Below are 24,802 nucleotides of genomic sequence, written 5' to 3' on the forward strand. Positions count from 1 at the left end.
GTATTACAAGGAAAGAATTGTATTTTTTAAACCTTATAATGTATTTCTCCCACCTTCCTAGCGTGCCTTCGTGGTGTAGGGATTCTGCAGACTGGTCCGGTATTTCAGAGGTCCGTGGTTCAATTCCCGGCGAAGGCTTTTGTTAATTTTTCATCTCTCCGGCTTTTCCAATTAACTTAATGTCTCTACAACCTGAAAAGCATTCTTTGTACGGAACGATAGCAATGATTCTTTGAAACAGGGGAATGGTGTTTCCTAGGGGCAGGAACAAAACCAATTTATGGAACTAACAGGTTCATTCCAGTGTCGCGCTGGCTGGTCTGTATCTCAGCGAAAAAGATAAGGAAAAGGCAGACAATATCAATGGACCATAAATACCAAATGTTCATTCCTTTCTGTTAATATCGGTTGCCCATGGAATGAATGGACTTCCACAATTCCTAGTAGTCGGTGTTTATTCAAGGCAGTCTCGTCTTCACTTTCCGGCGAAATGAGTCAGTTACTCCGTCCTTTTGTACAAGATAACCAATACAGACTTCCGAATAAAAGTCATTTGCAACCAGTTCTGTAACGAATACCTCTTTTTACTTTCTCTCGACCGGTGATCAAAGAGCAGGAAAAGTAAAAATCACTTGTTTAAGGAGTTTTGAGTAAATATGCATTCTGGAGGAGCATATATTTTTTCCCGGCTTTGCACAAGACAACCAATTTAAATTCCGAATAAAAGTCATTTGTAACCTGTCCTGTAGTTAATGTCTCTCTCTCTGTTTTTATTTTCTATCGAAAGGCTAAATAAAAGAAAAAAATAATTTTTAAAGGAAATTTTTGAATAAATGTGCATTTTACAAGGACCTATTATTTTTCCTTTTTGTATAGATCAACCAATCTAAACTTTCGAATAAAAGTCATTTGAAACCAACCCTGTAACTAAGATTTGTTTCTATATAAATTATCTTTCGATCGGCGACTAAAGCATAGAAAAGTAAAACAAAATTTGTTTTGAAATTTTTGAGTAACTATGCATTCTAAAAGGAACTATTGCTTTCCCCTCCTCTCTTTTTTATTTGGCAAATTATGTAAATCTGAACTAAAGGTCTCACGCTTTAAATTTCTTTCTTTCCCCTTTTGTCAGTTTCCAAGGTATGAATAATGTCTGAGTGTTTTATTGGCCCAAATGGACGTTAGCCGAGAAGGGCTATTATTCTCGAAACGCCATTTTGCGTTGAATCGTTACAAACGGCTGAATCACTTTTCATATTGTTGCCACCAAAGAAACTAAACAGTGAAGGATCTTCATGAATGTATGTATGTTTCTCGCACTGTGAAAAAACAACGGTACCTATTTTGAATAACATAGTCTTCCACCCGAATTTTTGGTAACTGAAAGTCCAAATTTGGGATTTATTTTATCGTCTATTTCATATTTTGTAAAAGGTTAACGAATTTTTGATTAAAAAAACTCAACACTTTCAAAGAGAGCAGTGACAACACTGTAGAAAATAAAACATGTTTATCTTTAACGCGCGAGATTATAGCAAATTCTAAAGGGATGCTGTTTTTAAATATTTTTATCTCAAATGCTCTCGAAACGTGTATCTGTCTGTAAATAAAAAGAACGACCGTTTAGGCGTAATATAAAATCAGAAAGCTTTCAAATTTTATTTATTTGCTTATTTATTTATTTATTTTTGTAATGATGCTATTTTAAATGAGAACTGAAAAATATATATCTCTTTTGAGACATTCGTTCATGCATTTGAAATCACCCGAAACATCATTAATTGAAATTTTCCAAGACGTATACAAGTGTGTTACAAGCAGCTACACGCGTTACATATATCTTGTCAAAGCTAAATTTAAGACAGACACAAGTTTCCAATTATTACCTGTGAAATAATAAAACTCGAAATTTTGTGATTAATGAAATATTATACGGATCTTAAATAACCGTCTTTTCATCAGGTGAGAGTTATTTATATAATATAATTTTCACAATATTTCTAGGGCAATTTTTCTTATTAAGTATTCATTTTTATTTCCTAAAGTACTTTTAACATGGTAAGAATAACTTAATAAGTGTACTTTTCTTTACAGAGAGATAATTTTAGTATTTAAATTTCATATATTTTTAGTAGCACATGATCAAAGGTATCATAATCATAATCATAATCCTATCTTATATTTGCTTTAAGACTAATGTTTCAAGGAATATTTAGCTGTACAATCTTCGTAAAAACCCTATTAGCATTGCTTAGTACTTTCTTGATAAAATGTGTAAAGTTGAATCGAATTTATACTTTTTAAGGAATTATCTCCTTCCTTAGCACCTGCTTTCTTCGTGTAATTGGAAGCATGTCCAGCTAGAAGTCGGGAGATTCTCGAGTTCTAATCTTGGCGAGGGTGTAGCAAATTTTCCATTTTGCTTGCTCCAAAGTAAACTAAACTCTGAAACTTAACTTACGTGTACGTTTACTCTTCTTATATTACAGACGTATTAGCACCTCTCATGTAACTCACAATCCAAAAGCACTATTTAAATTATACTATTAGCTGGTAGCTCGTAGTTGTAACTAAACAAACAATAAATATCCACACTTTACAGAGCATTCCTGGTGGAACCGACGGTAGCTGTGGAAATATCGCACAGTTCTAACATAAAAAAATGAAATTAATTAAAATAAATTTTACAAGTATGCATACATTCTGCTTTATGCAGAAATTTCCATTATACTATGTATATTAAAATGCACACGTTAATTAATTTAAATGAATATTCATCAAGAAATTTGATTTTGCATCACTGTTAATTTCATTTTCCGTAATTATCAAATAACTAAGCAGACGATCATGGATAAAACGCGCTGGATAATTTATGTTGAAAACATTCACATAGAATCATTGAATATTTATGAGTATCTCTTGGAGGATTTTATAAAAATATCTATACGAAGTTTTTATTAATTATAGATGAACCACCTGTGATCGGCTATAAAACACAAATTTAGCAAAGAACGTTCCTTTACAAGAATTTTACAAAAGTTGAAATAGAATATTATACCTTTTTTTTCAGTGCTGTCATTTTTATTGATTAGACTCGAGTGCACTTTGTCTCTAAGAAATAAGAAATCGTCTTGAGGACCAAATGTTGTTTGCTTAAGATAAGTTATCACTTTATGCGTATTTACCCGTCTTCTTTGTGGATAAAACGTATTTTCATTTTAAGGTAGTAAATATGACTTTGAAGTTTAAAAGAACGTAAATCATTAAATACCTCGTAAATAGATGCTCCTGGCAAGGTATAAAAGCAGGTATTGTATAGCATATATTATATAGACCACTCACCATATGAAATGCCTAAAATTTTAAGTTAAAGTATGATAGTTTTAATATTTCACGCATTTTCCTTTCACGCACAGACATTCTGTGCAATGCAGAATAACAAATGCAGGAGGACAAAATGCTCCCACCAAGAATATTTTTAATGCCGCAGATGACAAGGAACATGACCATCGACGCTCACCTCAGACGCTGAATTCGCCTTTTGCATTTTAGTCTTTGTTCAGAAGGGACGAAGTACTCTACTTTTTATTACTACGAATTTGTTGAGGAAAGAGGTTAGCCAAAAGATTTTAGCTGAATCGAAGAGCAATGTGTTACGTCCGAGGAGGAATCATGACATCTTCAACATGTAATGACAATTTTAAGATGAACTAGGTTAAGTGACAGCTAATGTTGGAAAAAAAAGTTTGAAACTATAAAGAAACAGTTTATAGGGAAACAGTTTGAAACTATAGGGAAACATTTTGAAACTATAGGAAAAAAGTTTGAAACTACAGGGAAACAGTTTGAAACTATAGGGAAACAGTTTAAAACCAAAAACTACAGAATCGTCATAAAAACAACTCCCCAGTATGGAAACCCACATCTGCTCAACCTATCGAAATGAAATTTCAGATATTATTATTTGAAGGTACGCGCTCGAGATTGTTATATTTAAAACAATAGAGCTCACACGGTTACGATTACAGTGGAAACATTTCTAAATGTTCGAATGGTAACATCTGCCTTTTACCTGTGCAAGCTGATCAGCACACTAAAAAACTATAAATGACGTTGGGACGATACAGGTAACGACGGAAGTTTCCAGCATGAAAACATTTGAAAAGAAGAGTAAATAAGGAGACAGAGGAAGAAAGAAATATTTCTTATTGGAATTACAAGTTTTCAACGTGCCCGCCTTCGCAGACGATAACGCATTGCATGCGGGAGATTGTTGACAACAATGACTAACATATCATCGCAGGAGTATTTTGTATAAATTCATGTTTTATGGCATTTAAATCTCGTACATCTGATGTGAATACTTTAGATTTCAGATAAGCCCGAAACTAGAAATCTATCGGAGTGAGAACGGGGGATCACGGTATCCACGAGACTGCAACGTTACAGAAGATAACGCTACCTTGAAACGTTGTACACGTTGAAAACTCGTATTTCCGATAAAATTATTTTCCTTTTCATCTATTGTGTTGCGATTGGTCCTCCTTTTCAATGCTCTTCTTTGAAAAATGTTTTACGCTGGCAATTTTTGTCATACAGGTATCACTGATAGGCCGGTAGGGGTTCATACATTGGGGAAGTTATTTTATAGCCAACTTTAGTGCTGTTGAGTTAGTGCTATTGAGCCAACATTAGTGCTATTGCATCACATTTTTTAAATATTTTTTTTTGCTTGAATATCTTATAAAATTTTCCCTGTATAACTTTTCCAGTATATATATATATATTTCCTTACATAGCGTATAAGGTATTTCTACCGCCTTCTTAGCATGCCTTCGGGGTGTAATGGTCAGCACTCTCGGGGCGTAATTGAGAGGTCCGTGCTTCGAGTCCAGGCGAGGGCATTACTCATTTTTATCTCTACCGCTTTCAAAAAATATTTAGTGTCTCTACAAGCTTAAGTATTACATACAACGCCTAAACATTATGCATACTATTAAAATAATCCCGATATTTCATAATTTGCCTCCAAATGACAGGAATGTTATAGATTGCCTGCTTTTTTACAACACAGAGAATAAATACTAAAACAAAATACACAGAAATAGTCTGCATTCTATCATTTATCGTAACTATTAATTACACTTCTTTTGCGTTGAAATTTGAAAATCCATCCGAGAATATACTGTGCTTATATTTGCATGCGAGAATATACGAGAATACATTATTACATATATAATGTATTGTAATGTGTGTATAATAGTATGTGATGCAATTATATGAGAATGCATACCATAGACTAAATATACGAGGATGCTCAGAACGTTTACAAAATTAAATATACGACAATACACAGTACGTCTACAAAGTTAAACATACAAGTTACAAAGAAAACATACATCTACAAAGTTAAATATACGGAGAATACGCAGTGCATCTGTAAAGTTAAATATGTAAGGATAAAGAAAATGTCTGAAAAGTTAAATATGTGAGAACACACTATGCATTTATAAATTTAAATATTCAAAGATATGTAATTCGTCTACAAACGTAAGTATATCAGGATACACAGTGCATCTGCAAAACTCACAAATACTACAAAATGTATGGTGAGACTGCAGTATGTCTACAAAGTTTGCAAAGTTCGTACGAAACCAAAGTTGCAGAAAACAAGATTATTTCTTTTTTTACCCTTCATTATATAAGCCTAATATGTCTCGTTCGTCCTCATTAGGCTTCAGTATAAGCCTTTACATATTCGTATAGCTACTTGATCGAGTTTTTAAACTTATCGTTTGGAATAGTCTTTGCTTCTGTTTACAGTTTTCTGGTCTACTTCACTGCCACTAAAAATAATAACCTTTATTAAAAATAATGACTGAAATGATATTTCCCTTCAAAAGTAGGAAAAGCACTTTTCAGGTGTCAAGTCTGGTGAATAAGAACATTGTTGGTGTCCGCTGAAAACATCACGGAAGAAAAACTCGCGGAGAAAACAACGCAGGGCGAAAACGTCGTGCTACCAAACATCGTGGGAGAAAAGAAAGCAAAACTAAAACATCTCAGTTCTAATACATTGTGGTATAAAATAAAGCGGTTTAAAAACATTGTCGTCGAAAATATCGTGGTAAAAATAAAGTACCTACAAATCATCGCAATATAACAACATTGCACGCATGCGTTTTAAGGTTTTAAAAGTTGTAAATGCATTTTCGCATAATGATTTGGAAGTGCAAGAAGGAAAGCGGGGTTCTTTTACTTCTATATTTCATATTTTCGACGAACTAAAAATTTTTTGCTGTAAAAATAAGAAGGAAATTTAAGCATTTAAAAATGGCAAATGAGTAGAAAATTAATGCAACTTATATAACTTAATAGAATTTTAAATAACGTAATTAATTAAGTCATTAATAAATGAAACTTTTTTATACAGTTTTATTTAAAACTTTTTATGAAAAATACAGTCTAAAAAGGCTTAGAAAAAGGAAGATAAATAATTGCATATGGTTACCTCTATAAAAATTGCTTAGTTAATTATCAAATTATTTTCTTTCACATTTGTTAATCTGATATTGTTTCAGTGAAAATTATATTTTGTTCTATTTCCGTTTATTCTTAAAGTGTCGTTAATATTTTCATGTATAACGTGCAATCAATTTTTTGGATGTCGATTTGTTAGTTATGACGAGAGTCAGTTATATAGTATGTTAGTATGGGAATTGATAAACGCATGTGTGCGACGTTATCGTTATTCGATGATTTGTAGGTACTTTATTTTTTACCACGATGTTTTCAAACTGCAAAGTTTTTGAACAGCTTTATTTTCGACCACGATATTTTGTACCACGATTTTTTAGAACTGCGATATTTTCTCTTTGCTTTCTTTCCTCCCATGATGTTTTGTACCACGACGTTTCCGCCCTGCATTGTTTTCTTCGCGACGTTTTCGTCCGCGATGTTTTTGCCGCGATGCATTCGACTGTAGCCCAATGTTTAAGAATTGTGTCACATTTTTGCTAAACAACAGTTTGACGAGAATGAATTTATGTGACGGTGTATTGTTACGCAGTAGAAAACGATATTTGATTAATGTTTTTTTAAACCTGATGCACTAAATTCCTTTCAGAAGTCTATTCATCATATCTCTGAAAATACGGAGTTTGTAATCTGTCTCTCAGGAGGGAATTCCTCATGAATTATTTATTTCCAATTAAAAATGGTCACCAATATAGTCCTTACTTGAGATTTCTAAAATCGAAGTTTCTGTTGCGCTGGCCTTTCAGCAACCCAATTAACGTTTTGCCTTAGGATCATAAGCGAAGCATATAGTTTCATATAGAATAACAACTTGATACGTTTTTCGCGTTTTAGTAAAACACATCTTTGCTATTCTTTGTTCAGTTTTCGAATCCGCGTATTCATTAAATCAATATAAAACTGCGTAGAAATTTCTTTCCGTAAGACAGGCGATATTTTAGGAATAGCAAATGAGATACCAGAGTAATAAATTTGGCCAGTATTCGCTAGGCATGTTTGCTGGAATTTGCTAAAAAACTACGTTTCATAAATTTTGTAGATGCACTCTGTATCAAGCTATCTATTTGAATATGACAAAGCACCCGAGGAATATAAGCCTAAGAGGAAGAATTATTATCGTGGAGGAATTCCTAGGAAAATTGGCTTGTTGCACATGCTGACAATCGGTTTGCATGTGTTCGAATTCGGATTCGAACACAGCTGTTGGTAATCACTCGACCTCTATTAAGAAGGGCTAGATGTTTATGTACCGACAAACAATTTTAACATTTTAACGCTTGAAACCTACAACTTCAAAAACAAAATCAACTTGAAATTATACTGTTTTTACTTCCTTGTACGAAGTAAAAAGGAAGTATTGTAATCGCGAAAAGTTTCAGGCAGCACATTTCAACGAAAATATCCATTTTGACCGCTATCGAATGCAATTTAACGATGTTTTTCCGTGATATCTGTACGTAAGGACAAAATAAAATACTCTTTTCCTTCAAAAAAATTATAAAACTGCTTTAAAATTAATTCTGAAGAGAATTTTTCGTGGCGTCTGTACGAACGTATGTACGTACGTATCCCGCATAACTCAAAAACGAGTAGCCTCAGAACGTTGAAATTTTGTATATAGGACTTCTATAACATGTAGATGTGTACCTCGAATTTTGGTTTCAATCGGCCGCAACAAACGCATATAAATATATTTATATATATATCCACTCTGTTACCCGGCTCGGTGATCTCAGTTTCTTTACTCTTATATGTTTGTAAATTGTAATTTTTTTGCTTTAAAAATGATTGAATTATGTTGTTTTTATCTTCCGGTTAAGGATTTTATGCCTTTGGTAAATCTGTGTGCAATATTTTTAGAATTATCAGCAATTTTAAAGTTGTTTAATTGCCGCTAAGCCTGTTTTTAATGGCGGCCATTGATGTTTACATTTGAAACTGGAGACTAGTGGATTTGTTGCCAATCTAGAGAAACTTAGCTTCCCAACAACAAAGATAACGCATTCATTTATTATTGCCAATTAAATCATGCTTAATTCTTTCAGGAATTTTTTCGAGGAAATAAGCGTTTGAGATTTACTTCGTAATTTTTAATATAGATATTTTGAGTTTTTATGTATTTTTGCCTTCTCGCGAAGTGAGAACTGAATTAAAATTAATTAAATGAGAAATACTCAATCGTCTGTGAAAAACTGTTTCTTTTTCGTTTTGTTTGCTTAATTTCTTTTATACATCGTTCTAGCTTTATTATAGTATTTGAATACAACATGTGGCAACGATTAGATAATTCTTTAAATGATATACATTTTGTGCATACTGAGTTATAATATGAATGAAATATAATACTTAAGTAAACCTAGCTCCAGAATGTCGCTATAGAAAAAAGTGAATTTTAAAGAATGCATTTATTCTATTGTGGCTTATGCGCTGTCGGCGAAGTAGGTTTAATTCAATCTAAAGTTTAAATAAAATGGAAGAAAATATGCGTATAATTTAATATTCCGTACAAGGAAGTCATGTGGTGTACACATCAGATTTTTCAAAACTGTTTCTTACTAAATCTATTGTTAAGCTGCAATTCTCTTATAATATCACTAACAAAATTTGATTTAAAGAAACATTCATTACGTATATTCTCTTTCACAGATGACAGATATTTATGACCGATATTCTGTTTGGCCGTTCAGTATATTTAATTATGAATGAATTATTAATTATCAACCTTTTTAAACTATTTTATACATATAATTTTAGTTTTTAAACGTTTGCAACAACAATTCAGTATTGATGTTAAGTAACGAGACTTTTATGTTATCCATAAACCGTGATATATTTTATAGAAAGTATTAGGTTGTAGGGTCCTTTTTTGAAGGGTGAGCAATGCCCTCACCAGGACTCGAAACCTGGATCTCTCGAATATGCATCAGGTATGCTTCTAATTGCACCACGAAGGCGTGCGGAAAGGGAGGAGAACATAACCTTATAAGGTACTAAGTAATTTATAGAAAATCTCCTAAACGATTAAATTGAAAAACAAAGGAAGTTACGCTGAACTTTCAAGATGCAGCCCTTTTTTGCGATAACTACATACTAGTTATTATAAACTATAAATATATATAACTGGAGTTTTCATTAGTGTGGCTAATGTAATTTTACGGACACAGTTTGTAGTTAATAATAATAAAGATGAACAATTGCGTTTACTGTTTTGAAATCTCTTGGTTTGTTAATGAATGGCATATAGATTGAATTTGAAAGAAAACTTAAATATCTTACGCTTTGCCGAATGACAAAATACTGGCGGGTGGAAAATAATAATATTTAGTTACAGGTTTGGTGAACTGAAATTTTATATCTGGAGTCGTTGATTTAATATGAAGGACAAATATTTTACTCTTTGCTGAGTGGCAACATATTTCTTTCAAATCGTTGAGTTTATTGATTATGTTTGAAACATAAAGATCTTACGCTTTGCCGAGTGGCAAGACATTGATTCTAAATATATGCGTTGGTCAATCAAAATTATGTTAAATTCGCAGAAAATATAAAACAAATAAAAGCACAAATTCCAAATTTAGGGCATCGAGGTGCTTATTTCCAGGTGGAAGATCACCTATACATAAATATTGGTGGCTCTATGTGTCACTGTTTCCCAGAATGCGAGGAACAAATATATATCCATGTAAATTCTACACTAATGGAGATACTTTGAGTTAGAGAATGAATGCTTTGAGTTAATAGAGTACTTTGAATCGCAGCCTCTTAGTAATATATTTCATATTAATACCAAGTTAAGTGCTTGCTGCTCAAGCTGGAGGATAAGAACTGGGATAACTGTGAAGTGTATTCTAAGCAGAACTGACCTCTGACATGAAGCTAAATTAGAAATACGTCTGTGCAATCACCGAAGGATTTGGGACCTTAATTTTGAGTGTGCAGAGGAGAAACTAGTTTATGCACTGAAAGATTCTGAAATACGTGATGGAGGTAAATTATCTAATCGACAAAGCTACAACCATTTAATCCTCGGGACTTGGATGATCGAAAAGTAAAATGATTCCATTATGTCTCCCTTTATATGCATGAATGAGAACTATTCGTCATATCTACAAAAACCCTTATCGGCCGTTATTTTTGCAACCGTTGATCGCAGATGTATATTTTCAATTATAAAATTAATTTCGATGACAAAACATTCACGTTTATACATTTTTAAATTAAAAAAAGAAAGAAGAAAATTTGAAATGATTTAGATTTTCACGTAAATCCAAAGAATTTAAGTTTTTTGAGCTTCGATGAGCCTCTAATTTACCAGTCTGCTCTTTGACTCATTCATGCAAACATAACAATTTTTTTTTTTTTTTTGCACTTTTAACTTTATTATTAAGCATCGCTTTCTCCTCATCTTACGCCTCATAAAATTCTACAGAAACATCATAAAGAATTTAAAAGCTGAATATATTTGGAATACCTGATACAGTATGCATGTTGCCATGCATTTTACTAGAGTTTTTCAACCTTTTCTCAGGTCGTCATTTCAGTATAATAATATTATTAATATATATTCAGCTTTCTTAACAAGGCGACCGACATTATTCCTTTCGTCTTTTTTATATTTTATGTGACATTTATAACATTTCTGTAAATTTTTTATGTGACATTTATAACATTTATGTGACAGTAGTATCTGTATGTTTTCACATATATATCTGTATTTTTTTTTTCAAAATACATATCTGTATTTTTCACACTTATGTCACATAAAATTCAATCAAAAATATCACAAATTTTTTAAGGGCAGCTTATGTTTAGAATGTTCGATAGTGTGTTGTCATTAATTTTTCAGACCATCAGATTAATGTTCATGTTTCTTAGTAAGGTAAATTAGACATCTTTGTCGTTATTTATTATTGACTTCTGTCCTTTTCAATTTTACTTTTCAATTGCTTACTTTGCACTTACGCCACATAAAATTCAACAGCAAAATCCCAGAATATTTGAAACCAACTTACTTTAGAATTCCTGAAAGAGTGTTAAGCGTTGTCGTACATTTTGTTTATAATTGTTCTATTAATTCTTTGAAAATAATAAATGACGATAGCATTTAGTGGCAATATCTTTTTATTTGTAAGTCATACTAATAAAAAGATAGGATCGAGTCTAATAGCATCTCTGATGCTAAAATATGCAAAAATTACCTTTTATACATTTATGTATATTTAAGAAAATGTAATATTCATTATAAAAATTAGAATTTAAAATGTGTGACTCTGATAAAATGTTTCTGATTTTAAGAAATTAAATGACAAGCATTTCAATGTTATGAAACGTATTTGATCAATATAAATGTTTTCAAAAAAGAAGATCTTTTTGACAGAATCCTACAGATGTCGTATTCTAGAAAACATTGGTTGACTTCGGTATTGTCGCATAATGAATTCGTATCATTCTTTGCATATTCTCTCATACTGCGGCACATTACTTGCATGAATGTAAAAGTAAAAACTGCAGTAATCCAATGAATTTTTTGCATGATTATTAGATTATGATTCTAAGGTAATAAAACTTCAAAACAGTATTAGCGAGTATTTTGAGCGTTTGAAAAATTTTCAGCATTCAGTCCAAAACCTACGAAGCATTTGAATCTGAATAAAGATGGTGACAAAGACTGAAGGATTGAAATTTCTCTAAAATATATAGAATCCTGGCTAATTCCTAGGCTATTAATTAATAGGATATATCCTGAATAGATGCCGTTAAATTTATCAGGTCGATGATAAATGATAAATAGGTAATTAATCGTTGCTTGATTGTAATCTTTGTAAAGTTTCTTTTAATAAACACGTTTTTGCTTTCGCCAAAATCTCTCCTTTTATTCTGCTTTTCTGTGTTCTGCAGCAGAATGCGTAAATGAAAGAAATTTAAAAAGGAATAAGACTCTGAACTAAGAAAATGAGTGTTGGTAAGGTCAGGCGATCTTAAGCACTACTTTGCTTGCTCCTAAGGTGAGCCTTATGTTTTACCGGTTGATGAGTTTCCCTTTGCTGTTGAATATTAAGTAGGTAAAATTAACCGACTCAGGACCTAGGATAAGTTTATAGAAAATAACACCAACACAGAAGAAGGCTTAACATATAAGCCTTTCTTGTTACCTCATGGTTGTTAACCGTAGTTGTTATTTTTATATCCGTAAACCACATTTGACGTTATTATTGCTCAAACCAAAAATGCCAAATTTCAAAATGCGCCAATGTGTAAGTTCACCTATATCTTAGGAGAAAAATTTATAAAAATTACTAAAAAATACAAGTTTAAAAAATAAATTTGAAAATATCTCCGAATATTATATCGATTTGACCTAAATTTGGGACTGTGAAAGAAGGAATTAAGTAAGTTTAATTAAAAGGAAGTAAGGAGTAAGTTTAATTAAATATAAATATATGCCAAATTCAATTAATATGGAGGAGCTAAAATTTTGAAAGCCAATGTTTTAAAACCTACTCGTGCGATTTTTATAAAATTTAGCACTTTGGAAAAATTTGAGTTGTAGAATAGAAACATGGAAAAAATCGATATGTCATTTCAGAAAAAGTCCGATTTTGAGTCAAAATACCTAAGTTAGAACAATGCTATATATAAATCTAATATATATCCTAAGTTGAGATTTCGAGATATGAAAAACGTAAATTAACTTTCGTCAGTCGGCCCAGTAGAACGTGAGAGATAAAACTGTCCCATTTTCCTTTTTGTGCAGAGTGTACATACATACAACTGTGTATTTTTACATATTTTAGGAAACGAAAATTGATTATCCTTCAGCAATATGATAGAAAAAGCAAGTTATATTATCTTTCAACCAGATTTTTTGGAATTTGTTAAAAGTATTACTATGAAAACATTTCGGATGCATTAAGCAGTGGAAACCTAGTTCACACATGCCTTGGATCACGAAGAAATTGGTTTAAGGGCAAATGTTTCAAACAAAACTTGTCTCGAGAAGCAAGCAAATAAGCCAACAAATGTTATCCCAAAACACAGTTAATGCAATGAAGGAAATGTCTTCAGAAAAAGAAAACGAACGGGAAAAATTATTTGATCCGCGAAATTAGTGCGAAATCGGGTAAAGTACAAACACTTACAGAACATCATCACCCTGGTAAAGCGATATTAAAGTGTAGCATAAATACTGCAATGATAATGTTATGTCTTGCTTTAAAAATATTTTAAAACATCAGCAGAAACAATTAAGAGATATAGTAGTATGTTTAGCAGTTTTATGTTTTTATGTATTTAGTATTGTGTTAAAAATCGCGAAGTTAGATTTAATGAATTCTGCTGATTTTGCATTACAAACCTGTATTCAAAATAGTCTTCTCTAAGCAATCATTGGGGAACCAGAATTAATACATTTTATAATGCCGATGGAAATTCAGGCACGGTCCATTCGGTCTATGTTCAGGAACGAATTAATTTCATGAACAAGGTGCATATGTGTTTACATTAATAATGGTGAGTCAGACAAATTAAAAAAAAACAGTGTTACATGGCCATGACTTCACCTTCGTTATAACCAAAGGCTTTTCAACCATATTATATCATTAAATCAGGCACAAAATTTCATTACAGATCTAAACATATAAAAGAACTATTAAAGAAGACCTCAGCTATCTAAGCTTTCCTGGAGTTTAAATTAAGAGAACTGCAAGAAAATTAAATCAAATTACTTGCAATAACGCTTTAAAAAAACGAAGAATTTAATTTTGGGAAAATAGGAAGACCAAAGTTAAAATATCCAACAAAAACCAAACCAGGTGAAAATTAAATAGCACCGAATAAACAAATAAAGACACTACCCCAGAAGTAAACACAAAACATAAGCAACCCATGAGAAGATTTACACAGAGGAGAATCGTTTAGTTAATTTCATATCAGCATGGGAGTAAACGGTAACCAAGCATTTCAAAACCGTACATTTGATCTAGCTGGAATGGCAACGATGTTCTCATTAAATTATAATACAAAAGCTATAAAAAGTTATGCAAAACAAGTCGGGAGGTATATTATTATGGTCTTTATCAAATTCATTGCTCTGAACTGTTGACTAACTGCTCAGTCCGTTATAAAATAAGCTAGATAATCAATTCTTTTTTTCGCACTTATTATCATGCCATCTTTAGTTAAATGGTTTTATTTGCGCTATATAATTATTCCAGTTCTTTTCTTTATTTGCGCTTTACAGTTATTCTTTTTTTATTCCTTACATCAGCAGTTCCGAATATTTATTCATTCGCGTACCATTTAATAAGATTTTATAATTAACGAGTCTTCTTTCCCTTAATTCTTCCTTCGAAACCTATGACACCTTCACTTCTCTAGGATTCCCTCAGTCTATCTTACTTCGGTATTACTGTAATACAGTGAAAACTCAGTTCATGAACTTAATTCGGTCCTGAAGACCATTAGTCAACCGAAATGTTCGTAAACCGAAACAATTTTGATAATAGCAGTTAATTTAAAATGGAGCACTTCGTTCTCGGGTCACAGATGTTTATTTGTAAGGTTTATCCTAAGTTTTTAACATATATCTTTAGTTAACGTTACTTTCCTATCCCTCCTAATTTCAGCTTACAAATTTCAGGCCAGAATATTTTTTTTAGAATCGCGATTAAATGCAAATAAGGAAAAAGCAGGACTTAAAGTCGAAGTTCCACTGACTTCGTTAGGGAGCCAGAGATTCTGAGTAGCGAGCGTTAGCCTTTTGGCTATACTTTCTCTTTGAATGTCTAGGTTTGTTTTAATATTTTTGCACAATTATTTAAATCCCCAGTATATTACGAGTTCTTCAGAAGCAAATGACGATATTCTAAAATCGCGTAGAAAAATAAGGAATACAAAGCAACAAGAAGAAAAAATACTTGCTGTTGGAGACAGCAAATCGGCGTTCTATTTTCTTATGCGTACCACCGGTTGAGAATCGCTGACCTAGATAAAAAAAATTTGATCATTTGCCATAGACTAATAGTATTGTGATTTTTTCGTAGCAATTTTTGGTACTCTTCTGTTATCGAGACCTGATTCCGAAATGTATGTATGTGTTCATATATGCATGTGTATTTGTACATATATGCATATATGCATGTGTATATGTGCGATTCTACTTCTTGTTCAATTTTTTTTACTGCTCTCTCGATCCTGGTTCACTACTCTTAATTCACTCTTCTTTCCTAATCTTATTCACCAAGCGTATTATTAGTGAGCGACAAGTCGTTAAAAACAACTGATTGGGCTCAATGAACGAACTTTTTGATCTATTCCCGTGAAAGTTTGGCTTTGCCTACCCCTAGTTGGTACTCCTTTTTATTTAGCTTTTGCATATCTTCCATTCTAAACTACAAACACCTGAGTCGATCTCCTGTTTCTAAATTCTTAAAATAACTTAAAAACATAGCAACTAATATACATATCTGCTTATTATAATGAAAAAAGAAAAACATATACAGTTAGCACGGCAGCGACGCGGCGCAAGTTCCGATATGCTTACTACCTTTAAAATATGCCACTTGCTATTCAATTAGCACAATTTTCTGTTCTGGGAGAGTATGTATGACAATAGCGAATTAAAATGCGGGCAGAGCTTAATCAAATTTAATTACTAGTACAGTAATTTTCAGTCTTTTTCCCTTCATGCCTCTCTTTTACCAACGCTAGGCGATCAACCCCCTTTTACCCAAACTCAAAAAATACCTATGTATTTATATAAGTTTAGAATATTTTTAAAACTCTTTTACAGATTAAACAAGCAAAAATATAGAAAATATTGATAAATAACAAAATTTGAATAAATGTAACTTTTTCATATTCATAAATTGAAACTAAATATTTAAGAGTTTGCCACCCACATTCCCTCATATTTTGTTGGAGAAGATAAAATAGTAGAAGGGCATGACAGATGTTCATATAAAAGATAACGTGTTAGCTAAAATGAATCTTAAGTATTAATTTCGTTTATAAACGAAATTTAATTTTACCATTATAGGACTCAAGGAAGGGTAAACCAGGGAAAGTTTTAAATAAACTTTTCATTTTTGCTATTAAAATTAGACTCGACTTGTGTAATCAAATATTAAAGAAAGGAGTAAGTAGTATTAGATAAACAAGCTTAGAGTGAGATTCAAAGATAGAATAAGTTTAATTTATAACAGACAAGATCTTAATTAACGTTTTAGGAATCCACTTTCAAAATAATATGCATAAATATTGGCCAGTATGGAACTGAAAAGGTTTCTTATGGCTAGTTTGAGGAATATGTTGCACGAATATGAGACAGTCAGAGGCTATTTGAAACTAGAATTTATTTCCGGAAGCGAGATCTGTTTGGTTAAGGAGTTCAACACCAGACATTAAATCGTCAATTTCTATGCATGAAATATGATTTCTCCACATCTAATTTCAAGACTACACGCCCCTTCTGATTGAAATATTCGTATTAATAGAATTTAAGATGACACTTAGCAGAGTGATTGGAAAAGAGATTTCTAAGTTTATGGAGAAAAGGAAGCCAATAATCTTTTCGGATTCATGTACCATTGCAGAATAACAGACAAAGTCTTGAGATAAAATAGAGTTTACAATTCTTTAAGACGAGACATTCACATTTCTTGATGATTTTGTTTTTTTGCAGAGGTGTTCTATAAATCTGAAAGGTGATATTCACAAATTAATCCCTAAAATTATTTGCTTAAATTTCTGTTTATTGAATATTCCTTTTGTATATCTATTAGTGATTATTCTCGTCATTTTCTCTTTTTATTTTATTTCAGTTATTCGCTATCCCAAGACTATTCGTTTCAATGTCTAGTATTTATTAAATTCTTATTATCATCCGCTCTATTATCGATCTAATTCACCAATCATTCGCTTAAATTTGTATCATTTACCATCAGTTTCTGCTATTATTTTATTTCAGTTTTTCACCACCCAAAATTATTCGCTTTAATTTATAATAAATTCGCTTTAATTTATTAATAAATACCGCGTCGACGCCTATTATTAAAATTATTCGCATTAAATTTTGTTATTTATATACAGTTTCTGTTATTATTTCCTTTCAGTTATTTACTACTCCAAAATTATTCGCTTTAGCTCTCTTACTGAATATTGCTTCGAAGCCTATTATTAATTACTCGTATTAAATTCTATTATTCATCTACAATTTCTGTTATTATTTCTTTTCACTTATTCTTTACTCCAAAATGATTCGCTTTAGTTTCTATTAATAAATACCGCTTTGTTGCCTATTATTAATTATTCGTATTAAATTCTATTATTCATCTACAATTTCTGTTATTATTTCCTTTCAGTTATTTACTACTCCCAAAATTATTCGCTTTAGTTTCTATTACTGAATACTGCTTCGATATTTGTTATTAATTATTCACATTGAATTATGTTATTCAGCTAAAATTTCTGTTATTATTTAATTTCAAATCTTCGCTACCCCAAGACTTCAGTTTCTGTTATTGTTCTCTTGAATTTCTATTATTTGCTTAATATTATTTTCAATTTCTGTTATTATTTCATTTCAAGTCTTCATTACCCCAAGACTTAATTTTTGTTATTGTTCTCTTTAATTTCTATTATTTGCTTAATATTATTTTCAGTTTCTGTTATTATTTGTTGCAATTTCGATTATAGATTATTTCCTTTCATTCCCATTATTTATCCATTATTATCTGCATTTTCTATCTTTATTCGCTTTAATTTCGATCATTGATTATTCGCTTCAATTGTTATTCCTTGTTTTCAATATTTATTATTATTGCATCTCAATTATTTTACATTCTAAGGTTATTCGCTTCTATTTCTTGTATTATTCAGTTCAATTCTAGTGCTGATCATTTGCTTTAACTTTGGTTATTTATCTCTAGTTGTTCTCATTATTGACTTGAATTTCTATTATTATTCATTCGTTTTAATTTCTGTCACTATACATTCATTTTAGTTTTTGTTATTTGTCTTTAATTTCAACTATTATTTTATTTAAATTATTTGCTGTTCGAAGATTATTTGCTATTGATTCTACTATTATTGGCTTACATTTCTATTATTTATAATTAGTTTCTCTTATTACTTCCTATCAGTTCTTGATTATTCTGTGACAATTGGTTTCAGTTTCTTTAATTATTCGTTTCATTTTCTATATTATAGGTAATTTGCATAAATTTCCGTTATTTTCCCTCAGTTTCTCTTATTATTTCATATATCATACTGATTATTTGCTTCAGTTTCTATTATTTAGCTTTAAATTCTATTAATTAGTTTGTTAAAATAGCTCATTATCATAAGATTATTTAATAAATTTTATCCACTAACTTGAAGCTATCGCTTTTTCTAATTCTTTTAAGTTTCATTTTATATAAAATTTGTCTTTTATTATTCGATATATTGGTCACTTTCAGAAATGGTCGCCTTAGGGATAATGTTCACTATTTTTTTTTCAAGTTTATGTAAAGATGTGTAGAAATTAGAGATTATGGGATGAAGTACTTTGTTGAAAATATTAAGAAGCGCACTCAAGTTAGCAAAACATTAAATAAACGATTTTGTGAATGATCTGCTTTTATTTCACAGAAACTGGAAGGTGAATACCAAACACTGTGAACTTTCGTTTATAACAGTTTAATGGATACCTATTTATGTTAGCTATTCCTGGTTATGTTTTTTTCAGACAGCTTCAACAGCACGCGTTAGAGTTTGTTTACGTTTATTATTTTTGTACGAAACCCAGACTACTTTAAATATTATTTTTTGGACAGTTAAGCGATTTGCCACTTCGTCTTAATTTCTCAGTAAAATAATTTCATCACAGGAAGAAGGTGTAAAACAAACGTTTGTATTAGCTCCTCAGCCTACTGTTATATAATCTGTTAATAACAGAAATTAAACTACGTAGCTTGCAGGAATAATAACGTTATAAATAAAATATTAATAAGCAGCATATGGAGTCCACTCTGGGACACATAAAAGTCTATGTCTCAGAGTGGTCTACATATGGTGCTTTAATATAAATAATTTAAAAATCAAACAAGCTTTGGTTCAAGGCCTCCGCATATGCTAGCAATTAGGGTTAACAATACTTAAGCCAATTCAGGTAATTCAGACGCTGAGTGAACTACTAGTGAGACTCTCAGTGCAGATGTCACGAACACTTTTACTTTAACTCAAGAGTTCTATTCTGAATTCATTGATTAAATTTGCATCCTGGAGATATCCGACGAAAGTAAAAATGACATTAAAGGAAAAATAGTAAAATGAAATGTTAAATCGTAAAACAATACAAACTCTGTATTACTGCTTATCGTTCTTCTTTTAGTTTACTTAAAATATTACCTGCTTCTAAAACGTTAGGGGTATTTAATTATTAATGCCCCATGCATTGAAGTTATATAATATTTAATGTAAAACATCAGAAGAGCCATACTTTTATTTCATCTCAAAATCTTCAATAAATCGCATGGTCTTCCAGGAAAACTTTAAAACAGGCAGTTTTTTTTTTAATTACCTTTCTTATTTTTGATTTATTTCTATAATAATCCGGATTTTTCTGAAAAAAAATTAAATATATTTCACTGTATCATTTGATTTTGGGGCATTAAGGGAAGCTCTAACTTCGCAATGGGCAAATAACAATCTAGTCACATGATGCTTATCATATGCCGTCCATCAACAAACGTATAAATTCAGCATAATCCATTTCCTATTCTATTTCTGCAAGAGAACTTCCCTTCCATCCATAAGTTGTTTACTATGTGCTATTCCATTTTTCCTTTTCTTTTCATTGTATCCCATTGTAGAACTTAGGCCTAAACTAAATTAATTTTTAAAATCTCCTTTATCCTCTTTGTATGTATTTTATGCTACCGAGGGGAAAAAGGATTTCGAAGAAGACTTCGCGAATCGCAAAAAAGCAGTGCCAAAGATTTAGTTACGTAAAACGTCGTATAACCAAAATTATGCTTTATATAAATGAAATATTTTACTAATCACATGAACCGAAAAAATCGGCTAAACGACAAGCGACGGGTAAGTGTAAAAATCGTATAAATGAGACACATATAAATGACGAATTAGTGAGACACATATTAATGGCGTAAAAGGCTTATAAATAAGTCTTATATAAATGACATATAACTGCAAAAGATGTATTGATAAGGCTTATATAAATGACGTACAACTGTAAAGGCTTCTAAATAAGGCTTGTATAAACGACATTTAGCTACAAAAGATGTATTAATAAGTCTTATATAAACAATGTATGAGTGTAAAAAATGTATAAATGAAACACATGTAAACGACGAATAAATGAGACACATATAATCGGTGTTCAATGGAAGACTTTAATAGTGTTGCAAACATCGAATTAGCAGCTTTACAAAAACATTAGACAGCGTTTTAAAAGATCCTCAACACTATTCGTTAAATATAATTGATAGAAGCTTGATTTTATTAATCTCTCTTGCTAAATAATATTTTCATATGTGTGTTATCTACCTGCAGAGTAACTGTACTTCAGAAAATGTTTACTTTTCTTCCATATAGAAGCCTTTTATTAAAACTACAAATATAAAACTACGAGCTTTTGAAATTATGACTATTAAGTTAATCAGTATCACAAAAGACTATGAAAAATGTTCTACAGATGAAAGCTTGAATTTAAAGCAGCTTATTGCTCGAAACAGCGACACGTTTCATAAATCTTTTAATTAATGTTCAATAAAGAATTTTTAAATAAAATATAATTGCATAAAAGAGTGACATAATTCTACTTTAACTAAAATGTTTACCATTATAATATGTATCACTGCTTCTCTTCCCGTGAATAGACAAGATTAATTATGCCTAGTGACAGAATAGGTAAGATATCTAAAATCGTTTTCTCAAACGTTACCGAAAAGAATTATTTCATTTTTACAATAAATCCACCAGAAAAGCCCAGACGCTTTCATATTATCTCCTCAGCTTCCGAGGCACGCAGATAATTCTATCGTTAATAAAATAATGTGGTATACTGATGAAATCTGCTAAGCTTTAGCGAACGAATTTTTTGTAGATGGGTGGCAACGAGGCAGTGATCCGTTATTAGGAAAACTGCGAATAAATACATGATGCCAAACAGTTAACTCAAACTATGCGATTAATTAATTAATTGTTCCGGGCGCTGAAACAATTACGGAACTAAGGACGATCCGATAAACAAGCTCCGATTATCAAAAGCCACTTTACTGGAAGCAGATACAATTAATTGAAAAGTTAAAGCATTTAGGCAGGAGTTAATTTATTCATTTTTCCCCGTAGAATCTCTTGGTTGCGAATTTAATTACTTTAGACGCGATGCGAGTTCTGGTTTTGAATTTGCACAATCACAAAAAAAAAAAAAAAAAAAAAAAAAGAAAAATGAAGAAAGAAGAAGGAAAGTCCTCGTTAGTGTCTTTAAACGGGAAATTTTAATCTCCTATTGATGGCAGGCAGCGTACGCGCAACAACAAGAGAATGAAAAATAAATAAAAAGGAAATAACTTACACAATTCTGCGGCATATTGATGCCGTTGCATTGAAAAGGGAATTTGGGGAAACATGAGCATTTTATGCTGCCAAAAGAATTCGAGAAAGCTTAAATAGATTATGTTTCAAAAATCTGATTGTATTCGTTAACTTTTGCGCGAGTAAATTGGTTTCTCCAATTTCAGTTCTTTCGTCACTCGTCTTTTCAAATCCAGTTTCTGCTATGGATAAAAATAAACTGACGTATGAAATATAACAAATGAAAAATAAAAACGGAATCGCAATTTATTCCTGCAAAATCCAGCTTTCACGTCGGAAATGTAAAGATTTCAATTTTAGCAATTAGATCTGAAAAGCTTTTTAAAGACATTATTCAGTGATAGCAGTTTGAAACGTGTCTGAATGCTCACAAAAAATGTTAATGTTAAATATGTTTTAGTCTTTTCAGTATCACGTTATGCTGTAATAATGCTCGCTCGTTATTCACATGGCCTCATTTATTGCCATTTCTGTTGTCAAATCTTAATTATAAAGTCAGAATTTTTTCTTTTAAATTGGAAGAGGCAGGCAATTGCAACAGTAATAAGCTGCACATGAGGAATGAAAGTGCGCAAGAGGTTGTGGAGAAACTGGACGTGCCAAATAGCAGTGAAGCAATCGGAATTGTAAGAAACATGATAGAAGAGCGCGTGCACTTATGAGGAAGATAAACTTTACAAGTCCACATAGCAAGAAAGCAATTCGAATTTGTAAAGAAAATGATGGAAGCGCTCTGTAGCTCAAGGCCAGGGATTTAAAACGGGGTCGATAAGGACCACTTGGAGTAAATGAAATTTTAAAGGAGTGCCTATTATGCTCAAGTAGTCGATAGCAGAATATGCACAGGCCATTGATTGGCATAATCAAGATCCCGTTTATTACAAAAAACGTGTTAATAAATTGATAAATAATTGTTTATCGATATAGAGCTTTATCATACAAATAAATGTAGTGTTATTCAAAAAACAAGTATAGGCTAAGTTTTCGAATTTCACCCAAGAGAAATATCTCAAAATTAAAGTTGTTACCGAACACATTACTGACTTTTCCAAGCAGGCTTTAGTTAAATCAGTAACTTACTATAAAAAAAGTTTGAATATTTATAAACACAGTTGTTTAAGAATTATGTTAAGCAATTTTATGCCAAATATTAAAAACACTGCATCAACATATCAAGCGCAACCATCCTAAAATTGAACTTTTAGACAATTAGAATATGATTTTGTGTCTGCTAATTTGTTTTTATATTTGTCAAGAAATAATAATGCAAAAACTAAATATGGCGAATAAACCATTTGTTTTTTTCAAAATTTTTGTCCGTGCGCTTAGTCTAATTGTTGTCTTTAAGTTATTTATGCGCAATTATTTATATTTTGATTATGTCGTATGCTTTATATTATAGAGCAACATGTATAAGGGACGAAGAAGAAAACTGTTGTTTTAAAAGAGGTCAGTTCAAGAAAAGAGCTTGGAATCCCTGCTCAAGGGAAAGTAGACAGCAGGGTAGAATTCGCAAATATAAGGAAAATGATAGACTGCGCATGTGGCTGTAAGGGAAGTGGACATGTCAAGTATACATAGAAAGGGAAAAGGTCGCAAATGCAAGGAAAATGATAGAAGTGCTCATGTGCCTGTAGAGAAAGTGGACATAGCAGGGAAGCAGTCTCAACTGTAAGGAAAATGATGGATGGTATGTGCCTGTAGGGAAAGTGGACCAGTCAGTTGTAGGTAACAAGGAAGCATTCCCAGCTGTAAGGAAAATGATGGAAATATGCATAATAGCTCTAGATTATGCGATCGGGCCAAGTGGACATAATAGTAAAGCATTCGAACGCCATGAAAAATTATGAATCTTCATTTGCGGTCCTGTAGAAGTGAACGTGCATTATTATCATAGCTTGGAAGCAATCGTAACTGTAAGAAAGACCATGGGCATGAACATGTCGTTACGGAGAATATGGATGTGCCATGTGAACATGACAGTGAGACAGTCATAGCTGTAAGAAAAACCACAGACATGCGCATGTGGCACTGTAGAAATAAGACTGCTTTGGACAAGCAGAAATAATAGGAAGCACTGAAATTCACAGATAAAGGTGAAAGTCCGCGAAAAAACGCTTTATAGAGCCCGCTGTTCCCACTTTGTGGCTCATATTTTATATATGTTAGAGTACTTCAAAGCTTGTTAGCTATTTTTTTTGGGGGGGGGATCAAATAATTCATCATCGATCCGATTCTTCTAGCACTGTGCACACAAGCTGATGATTTTGCTTACGGCTGTGACTGCTTCCTTGGCAGTTGGCATTAATTTGCAAGTCCAATAGATTTTCTACAGTAGCCGCTATACCTGCATTATTACTGCCCTTATATTAAGTCCTACATTCGGCAACTTATATTACCAGATTATTTTATTGCTTCAGACTGGACTTTTTATTATTTTTTCTGTCAAAGCTATATCCCAGAAATATGTATTCTAACGAGCCAAGAAGCATATACTTGAATTATTTTCATGAATATAAATGAATTTTTTGGCATTCATTTTGGCACATAGCAGACAAGGTATTCTTCTGATTTGCGTCGTGTCTGAATTTGATGTTAAAAGAAAGAAGGCTAGAAAACATCTTCGTGGTATTTAAAAATTAATGATCGGAGCGACAATGTAATG

The 24,802-nt window shown here is 31.7% G+C and overlaps 1 pseudogene across 1 annotated transcript in view; it reads left to right on the plus strand.

Moving 5' to 3' along the window:
* LOC118188017 (octopamine receptor beta-2R pseudogene) overlaps positions 1–24,802 on the plus strand; it is a 414,059-nt pseudogene that overhangs the window by 334,648 nt on the left and 54,609 nt on the right. The gene's annotated exons all lie outside the window — the stretch shown is intronic.

The sequence above is a fragment of the Stegodyphus dumicola genome, chromosome 1 (assembly GCF_044657685.1).
Source record: "Stegodyphus dumicola isolate Sdum_Otavi_A_Nest chromosome 1, ASM4465768v1".
Taxonomy (NCBI): domain Eukaryota; kingdom Metazoa; phylum Arthropoda; class Arachnida; order Araneae; family Eresidae; genus Stegodyphus; species Stegodyphus dumicola.